The sequence below is a fragment of the Lissotriton vulgaris genome, chromosome 6 (assembly GCF_964263255.1).
Source record: "Lissotriton vulgaris chromosome 6, aLisVul1.2, whole genome shotgun sequence".
NCBI lineage: Eukaryota > Metazoa > Chordata > Amphibia > Caudata > Salamandridae > Lissotriton > Lissotriton vulgaris.
This window is the reverse complement of record NC_141694.1, coordinates 1,866,753,995-1,866,775,002: the sequence shown is the minus strand read 5'-3', so window position 1 is coordinate 1,866,775,002 and position 21,008 is coordinate 1,866,753,995.

The window sequence follows — 21,008 nt, the reverse complement described above, 5'->3', positions numbered from 1 at the left end:
AGTTCGGGCTGGACTGTTCCCATGAGGCACAGGGTCAGACTGATTTGCATATGGCCATGTCTGAACTGGGGTGGTGTGGAGTGCAAAAAAACGATGGATTTGGGCCCAGATCTATGTACTGGGGTGAATGTATGACACTGTTCTGCATTCTGTCCATCAACTGTGGTTTTTGCATTTGTCGCCCCGACTGGATGGGTATGCTCAGACGTGAGTCCCATGCACTCCACACCAATGGATTCAAGCAAGCCGGGATGAAGACGGCTGGAATGCCAGAAACCGGTCCTCAGAAGCTTATTTCCGGTCCAGGGAAGGCATGGCTTGGCAGTTCGGGCTGGACTGTTCCCATGAGGCACAGGGTCAGACTGATTTGCATATGGCCATGTCTGAACTGGGGTGGTGTGGAGTGCAAAAAAACAATGGATTTGGGCCCAGATCTCTGTACTGGGGTGAATGTATGACATTTTTCTGCATTCTGTCCATCAACTGTGGTTTTTGCATTTGTCGCCCCGAGTTGGATGGGTATGCTCAGACGTGAGTCCCATGCACTCCACACCACTGGATTCAAGCAAGCCGGGCTGAAGACGGCTGGAATGCCAGAAACCGGTCCTCGGAAGCTTGTTTCCGGTCCAGGGAAGGCATGGCTTGGCAGTTCGGGCTGGACTGTTCCCATGAGGCACAGGGTCAGACTGATTTGCATATGGCCATGTCTGAACTGGGGTGGTGTGGAGTGCAAAAAAACGATGGATTTGGGCCCAGATCTCTGTACTGGGGTGAATGTATGACATTGTTCTGCATTCTGTCCATCAACTGTGGTTTTTGCATTTGTCGCCCCGAGTGGGATGGGTATGCTCAGACGTGAGTCCCATGCACTCCACACCACTGGATTTGTCACATCAGGCCACGCCCCCTCCCTGCACCACTCCGCAAAACGCGCCCTCCCCTGGAGCCGTGTAAATTGGGTGATTAAATCCCCTTGAGTCCTGAGGGTCCCTGGGGGCCAACTAGCCCGGGACACTGCAGGAGCCGGCGCTGGGGAGTGGTGGTCCCCAGGGCCATCGAGGGCTCCAGGAGGGGGGCCACAAGGCCCTCCTGCCTCCATTTCAAAGCCCCGGGGAGGTGGTGGTTCCCGGGGTTCCCCTAAGGACCCCCAAATCTCAGTATTAGGTGCCCCAGGAGGTGGTGGTCCCTGGGACAGTGTGGGGGGCTTGAGACCTCCCACACTAATAAATTTTTTAGCCCAGGGCGAGGTGGCGGTCCCCGGGGCTCGGGGGTCCGCGAGGTCCTCGCCAATTATCATAGATGCTCCGGGGAGGTGTATGTCCCCGGAGCAGCGTGGGGGGTTTGGGCAATTTTTTTTAAAGGCATTTTTTGGCCTAGGGATCAGGGTGTTTCTACCCTTCCCCTTTGCTTTTTTTCACCTTTGTTTCTGTTTTCTGCCAACACTTCCTGGTTTTGAGTGTTGGAAGCCAATTAGAATAAGGATCGTAGTCGGTAGTGTTCGCAAATCCTCCTCAGCCACAGATATCGAACCTTTTATTTTTGATTTTCTCAGCAACTACTTAACGGATTTACACCACTTAAAAAAAGGTCGCTTTCTGAACCAAGCACTACCTTTTTGCCAATTTTGTGGTCATTCTGTTCAGCAGTTCGGGCTGTAGCCCGTCTCAAAATTTACTATGGAAATTAACATGGGGAAAACAGGTTTTGGGACCGCCCTTTTTTTTCAGCTCCTGCTTGGCAAATCACGCCTAAACTTTCAGGATAGGAGCTGACCTGGATAGACTTTTCATTTGGAGAATTTAGCCAAGATTTGTCAAAGGACACCAAAGTTATTAGCAAATCAAAAAATGCTTTTTCTATGGAAACTAGGTTCTAACTATAACTACCTACTGGCGACCGCCAGTAGGTATTATATATATATATATATATATATATATATATATATATATATATATATATATTCACTGAAAAAAACATAGGTTTCACACCAGTTATAGTTACCTGGAAATTTTACTGACATAAAACCATTGAAATTCCCACGTTATAGTTAGTTGGACTCAATATAACTTGCGCGCCTGCAATGCACTGCTGATGATGTCACATATTACATTACTCATGACATGGTCAGTGACATCACTTGGCAAAATTGTAGGGACTGGTAGCCCGATGTGCCTTTGCTATGTCTCAAGATATATGCTCCAGTGGTTTTTACGAAAATTAACTTTGAAAAATATATATTGGGCTACATTGGGCTATATATATGTTAGAGCCCAAATGTAGCCCAATGTAGCCCAATGTAGCCCAAAGATGGCCACCAGAGACAAAAAAAAAACAAATATAGCCCAAATATCAGCCAGATGTAGCCCAACTATAGCCCAGTGACAGAATGTCCCAGAGTGTTCTAAAGAACAACTAGAGCGCTAACAGTCTTACTTATGACAAAAGTATTGCACACCTGAAGTCATCTTGATTGGAATAAAGTGTTAACACTTAAAACATTTAATTTGCAAAGGAACAAAATGAGGGGGTTCATTTTGCCATAGAAATTATGATTAGTGCTGAAGAAAGAAAAATTAGGGCACATTTTGAGTGACTTCTCAAATCCTCTTATATTTCATTAAAAAAATTCTGATATGCAGTCTCCCAAGATGGCCACCAGAGACAAAAGAGCCCAAATGTAGCCCAAATATCAGCCAGATGTAGCCCAACTATAGCCCAATGACAGAATGTCCCAGAGTGTTCTAAAGAACAACTAGAACGCTAACAGTCTTACTTATGACAAAAGTATGGCACACCTGAAGTCATCTTGATTGGAATAAAGTGGTAACACTTAATACATTTAATTTGAAAAGGAACAAAATGAGGGGTTTCATTTTGCCATAGAAATGTTATATATATATATATATATATATATATATATATATATATATATATATATATATATATATATATATATATATATATATTCACTGAAAAAACCATAGGTTATAGACCATATATAGTTAGGGATTTGCATTTACAAAACCTTATTTTACTCGCATAAAACCATTGAAATTCCATATATAGTTAGTTGCGCTAACTATATATCGCGCACCCGCAATCCACTGCTGATGATGTCACATATTACATCATTCATGACATGGTCAGTGACATCACTGATGACAACATCCAGTGACTGTATGTTTCTGTAAAGTGTAAATATGTCTTACATATTGAAGAATGAGTGGATGTATAAGTGTTTGGATGAAGGATTTAGTAGGTGCATGACTGACTGTATGAGTGAGTGATTAAAAATGTCTCACTGAGTGCATGGGTTAGTGACTAAACTGTCTTAATTTGTGCATTATTATGTCTGTTGTTTTGTAAACTGCTGCATGTGTTGATAAGTAGCTATATGAGTAACTATATGGGTTATTGATTGGTAGCCCAGGTATTTGTATGGGAGACTGAGTGTGTGTGTGGGTGGCTGGGAGGTGTATGACTCTGTGCATAGATGTTTGAGCAGTTGATTCAGTAGATGTATGGTTTCAAAAGTGCATGTGGAAACAGCTGTATGGGCGGTTGACTGTGTGCATGAGTGTATTGGTGAGTGAATGGATATCTCAGTGCTACATGTCAAAGTAAGTACATATGTAAAACACAGTACAAGTGAGAGTTGACATATATAAATAAATGTGCATAAGAGCCAGTGAATGTGTGAGTGGCTGTATGGATCATTGTGAACTTGTATCAGGGATTGTATAAGAGAGTAAATATGTGTTAGTATATGTTTGAATAAGTAAAGTTTGTATAACTGTATAGTTGAGGAAATGGAGGTGTGATTGATTCTTTGCATGACTGACTAGGTGTGTGAGTAACTGCATGGATGAGTGACAGTCTGTGAGTGTCTGTTTACACTGAGTGTATCTAAGGTTATATTAGAGTCTGAAGAGATTCATCGTATTATCACACGAAGGATGTCATCAGTGATGTGATCAGTAATGTCAAATGAGATGTCATCAGTGATGTCATCAGTGATGTCATTTGAGATGTCATCAGTGATGTCATCAGTGATGTCACTGACCATGTCATGAATGATGTAATATGTGACATCATCAGCAGTGGATTGCTGGTGCGCGATATATAGTTAGCGCAACTAACTATATATGGAATTTCAATGGTTTTATGCGAGTAAAATAAGGTTTTGTAAATGCAAATCCCTAACTATATATGGTCTATAACCTATGGTTTTTTCAGTGAATTTTCAAGGTTTTGTAAATGCAAATTCCTAACTATATATGGTCTATAACCTATGGTTTTTTCTGTGAATTTCATTGGTTTTTTAAAAGCTAACATCTGTAGCTGTAAAATGTATTCTTCTTTAAATCCCAAAATATATTTAGATGTTTATTGATAATTTTTTTTTAAATATGTTTTTTTCTTCGCTTTCGGTTCGCGAACCGGGAAGCTTTCCGTTAGCTCATCTTGATGCCGCGATCTAGTCCGCGAACCGGTCAACGTTACGTTGGCGGAACTGTGACGCGTCGCGGAAGCGCGACGTATCACGTTGTCGCGTAATGCGTCTAATGACGCGCCGCGTTAGCGCTCCCGGAAGTGCTCCGGACCGCGAACCGGAAGCGATCCGGGACGCGGCGCGCACCGCGTAACGTAAGCGGAACAGGTCATGTGACTTGTTTACCAAACTTTTCATTGGCTCATTTCACTTTTGGTTTCCAAATGATGTATGACTAGGTCATGTGACCTAAAAATAACACTTTTCATTGGTTCAGAACTTTTGCTTTTCCCAAATCATGTAAACCCCTCCTTATTTCCTCACTCTGACTTTCATCTTGGTGAGAGAAAGACCATTTACCTACAATTGAGCAATGGCTTCTGTACTTGCTGCAGCTGGTGGACCCCCACCACCACCTCAACCTCCTCATAAGAAGAGAGGACCACCAAGTCAATTTATCTCTAACAGAGAGGAGGAAGAGGAGGAAGAAGAAGAAGAGGATAGAGAGCAACCACAATTTATCCAAGAGTTGCCCCGTGTTTCTAAGAGAAAAACAAGTTTCATCTGGCAGTTTTTCTCCATCCCTCCTGGAGAGAAGAAGGTGAATGCTAAATATGCCACCTGCCTCATCTGTGATTACAGATTGTCTAGAGGCACAGAGAAGAAATACAGTATGGGCAACTATACGATGCATCGACATATGAGCAGGTGGCATCCCTTAAACTACAGCCGGGCTGAGTTAAGGGACCTACAAGACAATCCCCCGACAACTCCTGTGGCCAGATCTACCTCAACAATGTCTTTGACAGGAAGAGAGGCACAGGAAACTGTGCCAAACATTCAACCAAATTTCCAACATATCAAGTTTACTTGTATATACTGTGGTGCTATGCTGTCGTATGGGAACATGAGCGTCAACTTGATTAATATGGCGTTCGAAAACCATAAGTGCCCTAATGCACCCAAGAAGTAATTTTTTTTTTGCTCCTGTTGAGCCGTTTTCAATGCCTGTTTTTTGTTGTTTCCCCTCCATAAAAAACACAAAAAAAACATAAAACAGTTCTAAAAATACAAAAAAATCAAAAAATGTTCAGAAAAAAAAAAATTAAAAATAAAACAACAAAAACAAAAAAAAAAAGTTCTTTTCAGAACTACCTCCCCTTTCAAATAAAATTGCTAGAATGTTTATCACTCTGGCAAGCTCTAATTCTTTTGGTTCGCTTCAAGTTCGCTGACCGGTTCGCGAACTGGAAGCGAACCAAAAAAAATATTTTTAAAAAAAAAAGAAGAGTTAGTATAAGGGAAGTAAACAGAGAATAATGTAAAAAGAAAGACAGCTATAGAGAGTAAATGAGAGATAGTGTCAGTGACATCATCAGCAGTGCATTGCGGGTAAAAAGAGTAGAAAACATTTACCTTATAATTCTTGTTACCTTTTTAAAATATTTTTTCATACTTTCAATCTGTAAAACAGAGAACAAACATTTCCAAAAATATTAAAACATGTATTTAAAAATTAGAAAAGACAAGGGAAAAGGTTCAAGAACAAACAGTTTTTCAACAACTTTGACATTTACAGAAGTCTCTGCTTCTCTACGTCCCCTACACAATCCTAAAGATATATATTTTAAAGAAACTGTATCTTGATGTTGATGAACTGAGGCCTATTTTGGAACATGGTGTTTTTTTTGCACTGCTAATGTCTCACAATAGTGATGCAATAGCAGCGCAAAAAAGATGTAAAGCCATCATAAAATTGTGTCTAACATTTTAAATGATTGTTTTAGGATGCAAATAAGATGTGTGCTTTCAAGAGCTTTCTTTGAGGTGAGGCCTCTTTTCTTTTTTTTAAAAAAACACTACCCAGAAGTACAGCACTGTAAGCATTAAAATTGATATTTACAGAACTCAGCTTACCCATATGTACCTCACATTTCTAAATGTATATTATAAGGACAAAAAGCATAACATTAATTATACATGTTAAATGGTTTATTTTTGCTGTTCTCAGAATGTATCAAATTTCACTTAAATCAGTGACTTGAAGGTATTCATTATGTAACAGCGGGGAAAAAAAAACACAATCAAAATGACTGTGTTTAAAAAACCCATACAACCTAAGAAATCTGATTTCAAAACTCCTTAAAATTAACTTACTTTCAATGACGTCGAACGATCTCCTATAAACAGCATCCACTCTGTTGTGCTATAAATATTTTCAGCCCGCCACTTTCTGAAAGAAAACCTCCATCGATACGTAAAATATGTTACATAGAAAAAAAACTTCTCTCATTATATCACATGTTTCCACTAGGCCAAATCATGTTGCCGCGATTCGCAAGTCTTGTAATTCTTCCAATCAAATCCCGACATTTTCTATTTTCGCAACTTTCAAAAATAAAATATTTGAGATTATTTTCACAATCCTGGACTACTAATATCTTACTCTTCTTTGTCACTCATGTTCTCCTTTTCCTATGACACTGATACTGCTTACTATGAAGCAGACTTACTTGCATCAGGTTTATATAGTTCGATTTTTAATCTAGACAGCATTGCAGACTTACATTCCCTCTACTTAAAATTTTGGTTTTAAAAACACCAGGTAAGAATTTTTAAGGTCAAACGGCAATTTTTTTTTGAAAGTTACAACGGAATCATTACAGAATGACCAGCCGTTTCCAGACTTTAAGTAAGCTGTATAATGTCCTGATGTTGTTGATGGACCATCGTGATAGATAATTGCTACAGTTACAAAAGTCCTCCCTGATATTGACAGCTGAGAAGCCACAAATTTTTTTATTAAAGTTGACAATTTTGATCCATCAGGCCTACAACGTTGGATCATTAAAATGACATACTGGCTATATCTACGTATAAATAATGTTGACATCATATCACATTTACATTGGCTACACTCCATGTTGTGATCCGCTGCATTTACTAGCTTATTAAAGGACACTGATTTACTGTCTGGCAAAGTTAAATATATAAATCTTTCTGAGTCTACACTAGTAGTACTTGATACCATACAGTTCTCGCAGTCATGCTGCCATTGATAAGAAAGCCCAAACAGGTGATCTACATCTACACCCTCATCTTGCAATACATCAAGCATATACATTAAAAACTCCTGACAATCTTGCTGATTATTTTCAGAGAAGTCTGTTTGACCTGAACATTCATCTAACAGATAACGAACTTCAGACACACTTTCTACTTTTGTTCGATCAGTGCTACATTTCTCTAACACAGAATTCAACAAGCAGCATAAACTTTGTTCTGAATTGAACACAATCTGTTCTTTTAAACTCTCTAGTGAAAAGAGAACATTAACAACTACATTTGCATAGCAGTTGACACCAGAACTGTTTTCAAATTGAAAACCAACAACATCTTCAACAAAATCCACTTTCTTTCTGCTAACAACTTTCGGTTCATTGACTTTTAGTCTTTTTGCAACAACCTCCCTACTATTACTGATATTTCTACGTTTCTGGCCTACCACACGTTTCTCAAACAAAGGATATTGAGGCAAATGTGGCGCATACTCTCTTCTTAACCTATTGTATTCCTTAACACAATCTAGATCCGCACAAATGTTTGTGACATCACAGTCAATCAAGTACAATCCCGATAAAGTTCTAACTCGTGACAATGCCACATATGCCATACCCTCCTTGAACACAGAACTGCCAATATTCACCAATGCACAGTCTACACTTAAACCTTGCGATTTATGGATTGTCACCGCATATGCCAAGCAAACAGGAAACTGTTTACGGCGAACATATAAGTCTTTAACAAGCAAAAACCTAGCAGAACAACGACCAATTTGCTGTACTTCCTCAATGCCATCAAATTTAATTCTTAAAAATTCTATTCCATCTCTATTTTTGTATTTCTCAAAATCAACAACATTACCCATTGATCCATTTACCAGACCTCTTTCTACATGTAAATTCCTTCTCAAAATGATTCGGCAATTTAAACACACATTCAAAGTCTTTTCAAAACCCGCTGTTTTAGATATAGTCTTCTCTAATGAATCCAATTTTGATTTCAAATTGTCTGACAAAATAATTGTTGATCCCATATGCTCTAATTTGTCGATAGCTTCAAGTTTCACAATCTCTTGCTTTTCTAAATTCAACATTTTGTTGTTGAAGATGGCACATTCTGCAAGAGTTGGCATGAGACATATCCCGGATTTCTTCTCAGTAATTTTCTGAAAAATATTCTCAGGCACAATCTCTTGTTTGGGATATAAATTTGACAGTAATCGTGCATTTAAAGCTTCTTTCCCATGCTCGGTCACTTTTCCAATTCTAATATCTTGTAGAATATTCTTGTAATCTTCATCCTTTGCCTGACGCATATTTTGATGCAGTTCTGCATAATTGAAGTTTAACCATATATTGACGTTGCCAATGCTCCCTAGGCACTTCCTGGTATCTTCATGCGTGAGTATTTTGAACACAGGTTGACCTTTTACTGGTGTCAGCTGCAGAAGATCTCCGAAAACAATGATGTGTTTCCCACCAAATAAGACATCATATTCAGTTTTAAGTACTTCTTGCATTCTCAAATGCACAAAGGCAAGCATGACATTGGAAACCATGCTTACTTCGTCAATGATAAGTAGTTTCATTTTCCTCAAGACTCTTGAAACTTCACAGCAAGCATCTCCAGATAACTTGTTGTATTGTAATTTGTTGTCATGCTCCACCGGCAGCATCAGTAGACGATGCAAAGTAATACCTTTAATGTTATGTGCTGCCAGTCCAGTAGGAGCGGTGACAACACAAGACAGCGATGACTCAGTCCTTTCCTGCAAATAACAAGAGATTGCTTTAATGAGGAAACTTTTTCCAGTTCCCGCTTCTCCACTCACGTACAGTCGGACAGGCTTCAACGATGTACATGAGCACTTGTTCTTCTCATGACTTAATCCGTGCTCAATTTCCTTGGTAACTTCATCATATATTTTCCTCTGCTCAACGTTGAGTTGTTTTTCCAAGTCTTCTAAGTTAACTGAATCCTCCTGAGCATGTGCCATGGCTCTTTCTACTTCATTCATAGCAGTGGCAGCTTCATTTTCGATAATAGGTCCTCCAAGTGGATCTTGACTCAATGAAACAGAACTCTGACTGTCCTGAGAACTGTCTCTGGCAATCTCGGCTGCAATCGTTGCTTCCTGCTCAATTTCCAAAGTTAGCATTTCTTGATATTTAGAAAAAGCAGGACATTCTATGGACTCCTTGGCTGCATTGAAAGAGTCTTCGTAACAGAGGAAATCTCCAAGCAGTTCCTCTTCTGCACGCCAAGGCTTGAAAAGTTGCAAAAGTGCTAAATAAAAAAACTCCTTTTTTTCTGGAGATTCACCACTCAATTTTCGATGGTTTACTAATTGGCATTTTCTTTGCTTGACCAGGCATCCCTCACTTCCAATTACAGCATACACTCCTTTCTCAATATCTTCTTTGATGTTCCTCTTGAATATATAATTTTGGAGAACCTCATATAGACAAACATTGTCAAGGTGACTGCTTCGATTTGGATAATATGTATCCAACATGTTTGTCTTCAAAATGTCGGTACTGTTTGGTTCCTTTTCTGCCAAATACTCAATTTCCCGGACAGGTTTTAGAACTCGATTTCGCGTTGCAGCAAGACCAAGACTCGCCCAAACGAGACTCCTGGATTTGGCATAGAGACTTGCAGAAGACAATCGATCAGAACATTCGTAAGCTCCGATTTCTCGATGCGACAACATCTTCAGACTGAAACTGTACAACTTCTTGCTGAGGCTCTTTTCATGGGAAATGTCCTCCCACATATCCTTCAGTTCGGTCTTTTCTTTTTTGGTGATGTAAGATGTCACATACCGAGCCACAGCCATACAGTTGTCAGCCACAAACTGTATATCCATGTTAGCATTCCACATGGACAAAATCACTGGGTTGTAGTCATTGATGTACTTGGACTCTTCGTTCCTTTTCAAATTGTATGTATTCTTGGGTGATTTCCTCGTCACATTATGTCGCAGCGAAGACATCAAACTGTTCACTCTTCCTTTAGAAATCACCGGTCGTGGAAAGTTGAAACGACATTTGGTGTAGAACTTGTCCTTGTTTCTGAATTTACGACGACAGTACTTTCCACAACGATGGCTTTGGAAACGTAGAACTTGTTCTCTTAGACTTTTCTTCTCCGTTGCGTTTGGAACAGCACACGTAGAATACTGTTCGATGAAATTTATCACTAAGTCATCCGGATCTGTTCCAAATTTAGGTGCATCCTTGATCCACAGCAACATATGTATATGAGGGGCACCTCTTGCTTGGTACTCCTTTCTCCAGAAGAAATCCAACACCTCTCCAAGAGGTGGATTCTTTTTATTTGTGATGAAAGACATCATAGCTTCAAATCTATGATTGAAGTACCTGCATACATTCACTGGATCCAAAGAACACAGTTCTCCAGGTGTCTTGAATTCAATGTTTTCAATATTTCCATTTGCCTCTCGTAGAAATTCAAGTAAGTCTTCCCAGCCATACTCGGCACAGCTCAGAGTGAGGAACCATGTTGGAGTTCCTAAGTTCCTCAGCATACATTTTAAATCACCATGACGACGGTACCAGTACTCATTAGTACCACGCTGACACGCCATGAGATTAATTAAGTGAGAATCCAAAATACTGTCTTGGACATTGACTTTATGCATAAAGTCACTTGCCGAGATGTTTCGCATCTGTATACCACTTTTTAAGATGTGGTTCACTGCATATGACAGTCCAGACAGATCGCTTTCAAACAGGAGATGAAACAAATAGGGAATGCATTGCCGAAACCTAGGATCTTCTGCATACAATCGTAAAGTCCGGTATTCAGACGCAGGAATTTGATGAGGTCGCTCATCATATCTTCCTCCTTGACCTGTGGGAAATAGCTGTGGGAAACACCGAGCTTCCAAACTTTCCTCCCAAACACTAATGGGACTCCCTTTGGCTTGTTTCATTTGAAACAACTCAATAGCATTCCCCATGACTTCCTTGGAATGCAAAGGATGAACACTATAATGTTCATATATTTCTTCACTTTTAGAGGCCTCTACTTTCTCAATTTGGCCAGTACACAAATCGCTATCCTCTTCATCACTTACTTCCTCTTCTGCAACATATACATTCTTATAGTACTTATTATTTTTCTTCAAATACACTGTTGCCTTTTTGACTTTCCTAACATCCACTAAATCTTGCCATATTTTCTTATTCTTTGTCGGAACCCCATTAACCAAGATAACCAGAGGTTCCTCTTCCACTTTTTCTATTCCAATTGTGTTAATGTTTTTCTTCAAATCTAGAGGCAAATAAACAACTCTTCCCTTTAATCCTCTCTGTAAATCTGCTGGAGGCAACTTCCCTGTCTTTGGCTCCATTCTTACAATAGCCTGAAAGGGATGGATACTTTGAATCAAAATAGATTCATAAGTATTTAAATCCTTCAATTCAGAAGGAATCTCAACCAATTCCAGATTATTATGAACTGCCCTAGCAGGCATCTGGTTTTGGTTTAATTTATTACAACAATAAGTACACACACGTTGATCCGATCCCAAATCAAAATAATTTTCTACCATCAAGTATGTGGCAAAATCCTTCCATTCACTATTATTTTCCCTTTCACTTTTTGCATATAAATCCACTACCTTAGTCTGATTCTTATAATAAGTGCGTCGACAACATACACAAGTGAAATTAGGCCTCTCACTTGATTTCATCTGAAACGTGGCAATTTCCTTCTGAAAATTATCTGTACTGGAAACCTGTACATTATCTTCCACATTACCCTCTACTTCAGGGTCAATTTGAACATTCTCATCTTTACTACCAAAGTAACAAAACTCAATTTCTTCACAAATATTCTTCACATCTATTTCAGAACCATGCAAAAGAGCAGCACATAATTGTTTAAGCATAATTGCTGGACTCTTAGCATAATACAACATTCTCACTAATTTTCTCACTTTATTATGATGCACTGCTAGCATCCTGAAATGATGAAAAACACTCTGGCATACTCTCCTGGAAAGACAAGCCAGTGAATGACCACGCAAACCTGTCATTTGTCTCACTCTGCAAGGATCTAAATCTTGCAACAACTTCATTTTCTGCTTCAAACTTTTCTTATTAAATGTCCGTATAAAATCACAAAGCAAATTGATGGAAACCTGTCGCACACTGCAAATAGAACTACACTTCCAAATGTACACAGGACCCTTAGGACGTCTTCCTAAAACCTCATCACTTAGCGCCTCTTCTGTCTCTGTTGTCACAAGTTGTTCTTTTTCAACTGGACAACCATCCTTCACTTCATAAGCTCGACCACTGATGTCAACTGCATGCACCAAATCATTATCCTGAAAATAAGTCTCCTCATTAAAAAATGCCTCAGAACTTGAACTATGCATCCATTCTCCGGAAAAAACTTCACAAAAGTTAGTACGATTTACTACTCTCTTCCATCTACTTTTTGTTTTGAAATCAGAAATTACCTTGCTTAGTTTCCTAATTCTATTGATTACCAAAATAAACAACTTTCGCTTAATTTCAAAAGCATGATCAATAATTTTCTCTACATTTTTCTTCTTCTTATAAAATGCCGCTTTCTGTTGGCCTTTCTTTTTAATATTTTTCAATAAATTAACTAATATCCTATTACGGAACATTCGATTTCGAATGTCCCTAAACTGTTGTTTCCTTCTACTATCATGCACAGAGTTATCTCTTCCTCTACCAGTAACATTTGTGATGGGTCTCTCCTTTCCATTTAAATTACTTTTCTTTTTGTGAACTGAAACATTTTTTTGAGCAAAACTTTTTTTACTACAAATATTTCTTAAGAATGATTTCGTGCTCTTACCCGGACCTTTCTTGGTGTTTTGACAAGTATTTGGGGAAGAGGACTGCTGCAATAAAACATCATCCTGCTGTCTTTGACGTTTTCTAGCCTTTCGTATTCTACTTTTGGAAGGCATTTTCCAAACTATGAAAGAATCTGCAGTTGAATCTGTGGAAAAATATAATATAAAATGTTATTAACCACTATTACCAAACAGTAAATAAATAACAGTCATCTAAAACTTAATGCCGTACTAATTATTTAACATAGCAAATATTTTCCACCAGCACTGCATCACAAAAATGACACTGAATGGTACAAAACAGGCATACAACACTCATAAATCACTCCCTAATATTTTAAATCATTAATTCAGGATGACGATAAGATGTAGCCTATCTAAAGATTTGTTTAGGCCCAGATCTTTAGACTGGGGTGAATGTGTGTCATTGATCCACATTCAGTCCATCACCTGTTTTGTTTATTTGAGGTGAGGCCAACACATGGTTGCAGATAAGATTTTCACTGAAAAAAACCAAGGTAAAAAATCATGTGAAGGCCTACCAATGAAGTAAATCATTAAATGAAAACCAATACATTTCTGGAAATATGCACTACTAGTGCTTCATAAGATGTTTTGGGTCATATTTATAAGGCATTTGAGTGTCTAGTATGCTATTTTACGTTCTTCATGGTGCAAATTTATTGTAAATACGCTCCCACCTGCGGTTGGCAAATTTAGATTTTGATTATGGGAGTTAGATAGGCATGTTAATAATTTCCCAAAAATGGTGTATAACCCCAAACAACCTTTGAAGCAAATGCTCTTAGCCATGTTATCCACCTCCCATTGGATAACATGGCTAAGAAGTGCTTGCAAATGTGAAAAAAAACGGCCGCAATGCAAGAATATCGCAGAAAAATCAGCGATATTCATGCATTTTCCAGCAAATGCTCTTAGCCATGTTATCCACTTCCTATTAAATAACATGGCTAAGAACTGCTCAGGGCCCCATGAGGAACGCTTTCCATTTAAAAAGGGAAAAATAACATCAAAGACACTAAAATGCCTTCTAAATATGACCCCAAACAACCTATGAAGCTCTAACAGTACATATCCTGAAATTTAATTGATTTCAAAATTCGTTTTTAAACACAGCATATAATTCAATTGTATACCTGCATTCAAGAAGAAATGACTAAAAATGTCCTTGAGACACATGAAAGTGTTTTCTGGAATGCCCTAGCACCATTTTTGGGACACTATTAACATGGCTAGGTAACTCCCATAATCAAAATCTAAATTTGCCAAGCGCAAGTGGGAGCGTATTTACAAGACACTTGCCCCAAGAGGAACGCTTTCCATTTAAAAAGGTAAACATAACATCGCAGAAAAGTCAGCGATATTCATGCATTTTCCAGCAAATGCTCTTAGCCATGTTATCCACTTCCTATTAAATAACATGGCTAAGAACTGCTCAGGGCCCCATGAGGAACGCTTTCCATTTAAAAAGGGAAAAATAACATCAAAGACACTAAAATGCCTTCTAAATATGAACCCAAACAACCTATGAAGCTCTAACAGTACATATCCTGAAATTTAATTGATTTCAAAATTCGTTTTTAAACACAGCATATAATTCAATTGTATACCTGCATTCAAGAAGAAATGACTAAAAATGTCCTTGAGACACATGAAAGTGTTTTCTGGAATGCCCTAGCACCATTTTTGGGACACTATTAACATGGCTAGGTAACTCCCATAATCAAAATCTAAATTTGCCAAGCGCAAGTGGGAGCGTATTTACAAGACACTTGCCCCAAGAGGAACGCTTTCCATTTAAAAAGGTAAACATAACATCGCAGAAAAGTCAGCGATATTCATGCATTTTCCAGCAAATGCTCTTAGCCATGTTATCCACTTCCTATTAAATAACATGGCTAAGAACTGCTCAGGGCCCCATGAGGAACGCTTTCCATTTAAAAAGGGAAAAATAACATCAAAGACACTAAAATGCCTTCTAAATATGAACCCAAACAACCTATGAAGCAATGTGAAAAAAAACGGCCGCAATGCATGAATATCGCAGAAAAATCAGCGATATTCATGCATTTTCCAGCAAATGCTCTTAGCCATGTTATCCACTTCCTATTAAATAACATGGCTAAGAACTGCTCAGGGCCCCATGAGGAACGCTTTCCATTTAAAAAGGGAAAAATAACATCAAAGACACTAAAATGCCTTCTAAATATGACCCCAAACAACCTATGAAGCTCTAACAGTACATATCCTGAAATTTAATTGATTTCAAAATTCGTTTTTAAACACAACATATAAATCAATTGTATACCTGCATTCATGAAGAAATGACTAAAAATGTCCTTGAGACACATGAAAGTGTTTTCTGGAATGCCCTAGCACCATTTTTGGGACACTATTAACATGGCTAGGTAACTCCCATAATCAAAATCTAAATTTGCCAAGCACAAGTGGGAGCGTATTTACAAGACACTTGCCCCATGAGGAACACTTTACATTTTAAAAGGAAAACATAACATCTTAGACACTCAAATACCTTATAAATATGGCTCAAAACAACCTATGAAGCTCTAGCAGTACATATCCAGAAATGTAATTGATTTCTTAAATCGTTTTTAAAAGCAACATATCTGTTTCAGCTTACATAACAGACCATGGAATGGGCTCCATGTACCACAATAACTTGTCTTACTGCATGCCAGAATGTTACACCAAATATGCAATTACAATTTCTCTATGAAACTAATTCTATTACTATATCACTACAGACAAAACCACATTTTAAAAACACAGCTTTCTTCATCATTTTCTCCTTAAATCATACTATTCTCTATCTAAATTAAATAAATCTTTTCTCACCTTAGCAAATATTTTTCGAGTTTTGAAAACAGTCTCAGAAATACACCAAATTGTCTTCAGCAGAAGAAAAAGGATGCACTCCAAAGGCTGCAGCTATTGAAAGCACAGAAATACAGATATTCATTTCACATATCTCTCATATTAGCCAATCATACCTCTTCCCTCACTTTTTTCAAATCAAAACCCTTCCCCCCTCTGCCCTATCTGCCTTGTTTCCATAGCAACCACCTCCTGGAAGACCTCTCATGTTTGCAAATTCACACAACAATGTTTCAATTGAACTGTGAACTCTCAGTGCACCTGCGTATCCAGTGCAATCTTTCATTAAATGTTTCTTCCTTGACCATTCAAATGACATGTTTCAAAGAACACATCCATGCACCCTAACTTTCTGTTTTCAGAAATGGAAATGCACCAATCACTGCTAATGAATCATTAGCATTGTAAATCCACAGTTTTTTTTCTTTAGAAACTCCTACTGTTTCAACTGCCCTTTCATTACCACACTTCATCTGACTGCAGAACAACCTTCTCCCACCATGTTTAAGGTCTGGATTGTTGGACATAGTTACATCCACTGGGCTCAAAGGTATGCTGAGAACAGAAATTTACCTAACCTCAATTTACAAGATGTGGAAATTAAGTGGTTGGGCCAAAGAGGATTAAAATGTCACCAATTGATACCATTGGTGAAAACCTTTATGCATTTGCCAAAACCTGACCTGTTAATTGTGCACTGTGGAGGTAATGATTTGGGCACTTTGACAGGGGTAGGTCTGGAAATGCTTTTAAAGGACACCTTTGAGCAATTAATGGCACTTTTTCCTCAAACTGCCTTGGTATATTCCAATATATGCCAAAGACAGAAATGGAAGTGGTCCAACCAATTTTGTCCACAAATTGAGAAAGCGAGGAAGCATGTAAACAAATCTGTTTCAGCTTTCATGAGAGACCATGGAATGGGCTCTCTGTACAACAATAACTTGCGTTACTACATGCAAGATATCTACAGAGGAGATGGAGTTCACTTCTCAGATGAGGGCAACAGAATTTTCATTCTGAATTTAAGACTGTGCATTGGTACCTACTTATAAGTACCTAAATGTACCATGAACCCAAAAGCTCTTCTCAGAGCTACCCTTCATCTGATCACTCACAATTATTATTTTTTTCTAATTTTTTTCATTATTTTTCCACAAAATTCGCTCCCCGGGGCGCTACCCGGTTCGCGAACCGAAAGCTAACCTCGCGGAATTTTTTAAAAAAATGTTTTTTTCCGCACATATAAGCCTCCTCAGCCACCCTCAGAAAACCTAGAGGGTCAAGATAAGTCTACCATGACCCCTTCTACCCATTCTAAACATTATTTGCCCTCCATCTTGTATCTTAATGCGCCCGAAACACAAAATGGTGGACTCCCGTGACGCTTAAGGTTCGCGAACCGGGCCGCTTCCCGGAAAGCGGTCCAAAAAAAAAGGTGGGAAAGTAATTTACAGAAAAACGACTAGAGACACTCTCACCAAATATAGATTAGCTCATACTACATAACAATCCCTTCCATTCTCACAAATTTCATTGAAATTTCATTTAGCCATTTAGCCTGTAGACCTCTCCAAGTACCGTGAGGTAAATTACTTCACAAAACACATCTGAAGTGTTGGAATTGACAACCAATGAAAATGTTACTTTCATTTTCTACTTTTATTACCTGACATTTGATTGGTTATATACCTGAATATATATAAAGGAAGAGAAGGAAACACAGCCATTTTGACTACTACTTGTTGTTGTATATATCATTTAGAATATCACTAATAACATCAACTTGTTTCTAAAGGTAAGTTGTTATTTTTAAAACTGAAGTATATTGTGCACTATAAGTAAATATGGTAAACTTTTTCAGATAGTTATATACTATCCCTCTGTAAGAGTTAGACATTGAGAAAGGCTTCTTTATTATAATTATGGACTGATTTAGGTTTCTGTGGTATAATTATGAATTTACTTAGGCTTCTTCACAGGCACTTTTTAATAGTACTACTTCACGCCTGAAACCATACAGTGCCCATAGATTACTTCTCTGTTATAAACTCACAAGTGCCTGTCTGAACTTAAACCCAACAGTGCCCTATCTCTACTGATATATTTATTTTTTATGCAAATTACAGCAATAAAATGGAAGGTGAGCAGAATGTTTCCTTCGAAATTGTTCTGGAGAACAACACAGAAAAAGTTATTGAGGACAATGATGACTCAGATTTCATGGATGAATCACGGGACCATGAATTAGTTCAATGTGTAGAATCTGTGGATCATTTACTTCATTATGATGACGGTCAAATGTTGGAACTTATGTTCACTGAACAAGAACACATATCAGACAGTGAAATGCTAGACGTTGTATTAAATTTTGAAAAACAATCCAAAAAATAAAATTGTATGTAATATTAAAAAATTGTTTGAGTCTTTAATCATTTTTATATGTAATTCATAAACTAGTTAAATGTTAGAAATGTTATTAAATTTTGAAACACAATCACAATAATAAATAATTGCTTAAAAAATAAAAAAATTAAAAAATAATCAACAAAACCAACAAATAATTAACATACAGTATTAGAAAAGTCTTTCATTCTTTTATCCATAAAGTTCGCTGCCCAGAACGCTTTCCGGTTCGCGAACTTGGCGCTTACCACGCAAAAAATTTTTTTTTTATTTTTTTTTTTGGACCCTCCTAGGCCCTTTTAAAACCTCCACATAAAACCTAGGGGGTCAACGAGGACCTACTATGCCCCCTTATGGTAATTTCCCCCTTTGTTTTGGCCTCCTCTTGTCTCTCGATCCTACCGAGAGACAAGATGGCGGCCGCTCCGGACTGTTTAGAATGTTGACAGACACCGGAGGGCCAATCAGCTTCGCATCGCAAAGTTCCGATACGCGAAAGGTTCGCTAACCGGATCGCTGCCGGAGCGCTGTTACAGATATATATCTTGATTTAAACGTTAATTTCTCAAAATCCACTGAAGCACATATATTGAGACCTAGCAAAGGCACATCGGGCTAACAGTCCCTACAATTTTGCCAAGTTTCGTGCAAATCCATTCAGCCGTTCGGGCTAAAAGTGAGTCCAACCGCCCTATGGAAATTAACATGGGAAAAAGGCGTTTTGGGACCCCCCTTTTTTCTCGGCCCCCCCTCCACAAAACCCCCCCAAATTTTCAAGGGCTGCTCAGAAACAAAATGTGCCATTTTCCTGAAAATTTCAGCCAATTCCGTCCACAAACGCAAAAGTTATTAGGCATAGAATTTTCAGAAATCCCATAGGGAAAAAATCCTAACTATATATACCTACTGGCGACCGCCAGTAGGTAATATATATATATATATACATATATATATATATATATATATATATATATATATATATATATATATATTACCTACTGGCGGTCGCCAGTAGGTAATATAAAAAAAATCCTAACTTTATATACCTACTGGCGACCGCCAGTAGGTAATATATATATATATATACATATATATATATATATATATATATATATATATATATATATATATATATATATATATATATATATATATATATTACCTACTGGCGGTCGCCAGTAGGTATATAAAGTTAGGATTTTTTCTCTATGGGATTTTTGAAAATTCTATGTCTAATAACTTTGACGTTTGTGGACGGAATGAGCTGAAAGTTTCAGGAAAATGGCACATATTGTTTCTGAGCAGCCCCTGAAAATTTGGGGGGGTTTCGTCAAGGGGGGGCCGAGAAAAAAGGGGGGTCCCAAAACGCGTTTTTAACATTGTGTTTTCCATAGGGCGGTTGGCCTCACTTTTAGCTCGAACGGCTGAATGGATTTACACGAAACTTGGCAAAATTGTAGGGACTGTTAGCCCGATGTGCCTTTGCTAGGTCTCAATATATGTGCTCCAGTGGATTTTGAGAAATTAACGTTTTAAAAAACAGATATATCTGTGACAGCGCTCCGGGTAGCGCTCCGGTTCGCGTACTTGACGCGTAACGGAACTTCGCAAAGCAAAGCTGATTGCCTCTCCGGTGTCTGTCAACATTCTAAACAGTCCGGAGCGGCCGACATCTTGTCTCTCGGTAGGATCGAGAGACAAGAGGAGGAGAAAAACGAAGGGGGAATTTAATGAGAGGGGGCAAGGTAGACCCCTCTTGACCCCCTAGGAATGATGTTGGGGTTATTAAAGGGTCCCGTGCGGTAGAAGCGCTTCCCGGTACGCGAACCGGGTCGCAAACCTGTAGCGTAACGGGAATTCGCCATTTTGTGTTTCGTTTTAATTAAATCACAAGATGGAGGAAAAACAATGTGGGAAATGGGTATAAGGGGGCACGGGAGACGTATCCTGACCCCCTATGTTTTCTGAGGGTGGCTGAGGATGCTCATATGTGTTGATACATGTCTTCCAGCGGCTGCGCGTGAGCGGATTTTTTTTTGTTGCTGCGTGACGTCTGTTAACGTTCGATTCGAAGGAAATCAGGAAGTGTTGACCGCCATTTTGTCACTGCGAGAAAATATATTGTTCATTTCAAAGCGTTGGAACATGGAAAAGGGAGAAGGTAGAGATTGTCTTGCTGCGTAGTTTTTCTCAGGGTGTGCAGTAAGGCCCCGGTTGTGCTTATACTCACGGTGGGGTCTTTGAACACTTTAGCAAATGATGATCCAA